The following is a 2,187-nucleotide window of genomic DNA, read 5'->3' as shown; positions in this document are numbered from 1 at the left end:
GCTTTGGAGCAAATGCCCCTGTATGCCAAGTTCTTAAAAGAACTCATCAACAAGAAAAGAGATTGGAACGAGAAGGAAACTGTGATGCTCAGTGAAGAATGCAGTGCCCTCATTAAAAAGGGACTCCCTCCCAAGCTTGAAGACCCTGGAGGTTTCTTCTTACCATGCACCTTTGGAAACCTGTTCATTAACAAAGGGATGTGCGATCTAGGAGCAAGCATAAATCTAATCCCATATTCTCTAGTGAAAAAGCTTGGCATAGAGGAGGTGAAACCAACAGAGATGACTTTGGAATTGGTGGATCAATCAATAGTCTATACTAAGGGGCTGATTGAGAACCTTTTAGTTAAGGTTGGCAAGTTCATCTATCCAGCAGACTTTGTGATCCTGGATTCTTCAGAAAATGGAAATGACTCTATAATACTTGGTCGACCATTTTTGGCCACTGCTAGAGCCATTGTGGACATAGAGCAAGGAGAGTTAACCCTTAGGATGCATGAGGAGAGCATCATCCTGAAAGTCTTCCCAGAATTACAAAGGGATGAAGAAACAAGCAAAATGAGTGATGATCTCCTTCCAAAGCAATCAACTGAAAAGGAAGTGGAACAGATAAACAAACAGATACAAGAAGAAAAGGGGATTCACAAGGAAGCAGGGGTGATCGGCAAGAAGGAAGGCATCACAACTCAAGTAACTGTCAAGAAAAAAAGATCAACAAGCAAGAAAAGGGTAAAGAGCAAGAAAAAGGCTCACAAAGGGTGGAAGAACAAGAAAATCCCAACTGAAGGATTCTCTAAGGGTGATAAGGTGCAACTAATATACCAACAGCAGGGAGCAGAAGATGATTACACTGTCAACCAAATTCTTTCTCTTGAGCATATAGAAATTGAGCATCAAAGCACACAGAGAAAACTGACAATGAGAGGTGACAAGCTGAGACATCACCAACATCAACCACCTTAAAGGGAGGTCAATGTCAAGCTAATGACAATAAAAGAGCGCTTCATGGGAGGCAACCCATGGTTTAAGATTTCTGCCTTCTCTTTTATTTAATAAGCTATGATTCTTCTAAATATGGTTTTGAATTTTCATGCCTGGTAAATGCATATGTCATTTTGAAGCACATGGCAAACTTCTAAGTTTGGTGTACCTTAAGGCACACCCAAGTTCATTGTTCAAAGAAGAGGATTGTCTTTTAGAGCATATGCATAAGTCTCTTGATAAAGCATGCGACCAAACACTAAGTTTGGTGTCCACATATGCAACAAGGTTCAGAGGATCATTTTCTAAGCATGGACTCAAAACCATACAGACAAGGGATCATACATCAATTTTCTTAAAAAAAAAATGCATCAATTGTAACGGTTTGCATTGTTGAGCCATCCCCTAAATAAAAGATAAGTTTGGTGTTCACCAACTTTTAACATTTTATTTAGGGACACAATTGATCACAAAAAAAAATTTAATAACTATTAAACAAACCAAAACAATCTTTTTTTGTATTATTATTGCAAATAAGTTGTCACGGTTATATCATACTCTAAGCTTGCTGTTTTGATTTATGCAGGAGGAAAAGGTTAAGACAAACACAAGGAGGGGCCACGGCTAGGAGGAGCTATGTGAGGGAGGTCACATGTGCCTAGGAGAACGTGCTCATGGGAAACAAAATTTGCATGCATGCAACATTGGACACCGAAGTGCATGCAGCCAATGGGAGGAGGATCCTCGTCAAGCCTTAACCATGCATGCAAGCCGTCCATCTCATGCATTCTTTGAATGAGCAAACCAATCTCAGCCCTTCATGAACACAAACGGTTCCCTCTTCATTCATTCATTGTGGTTTTGTTGAAAAGCTTGGAAACATGGCCTATAAATAGCCGTTGCACCAACACAGCATACACTTTCTTTTATTCAAGCCACTTTCATATTAAAACCATATTCTCTTCCACTTCCAAAAACTAACATAATCCCCTTACCTCACACATCAAAACCGAACCAAAGTTCACCCCAAACACAACACATATTTCTTCTACTCTTACTTCCTCTTTCTTTTCACTTTAATTTTCAATGGCTTCCTCAAGCTCAAAAAGAAGGCCGGGAAAAGAGCCCATGGAAATCGAACCTCCACCATTTGATGCAAGAAAGTTTAGATCCCAATTCCATGAAGGGAGATATCATAGGTTCATG

The sequence above is a fragment of the Arachis duranensis genome, chromosome 5, assembly GCF_000817695.3.
Source record: "Arachis duranensis cultivar V14167 chromosome 5, aradu.V14167.gnm2.J7QH, whole genome shotgun sequence".
In the NCBI taxonomy this organism is placed as follows: Eukaryota; Viridiplantae; Streptophyta; class Magnoliopsida; order Fabales; family Fabaceae; genus Arachis; species Arachis duranensis.
The sequence above is the reverse complement of the archived record's forward strand: the minus strand, read 5'-3'. Positions refer to the sequence as shown.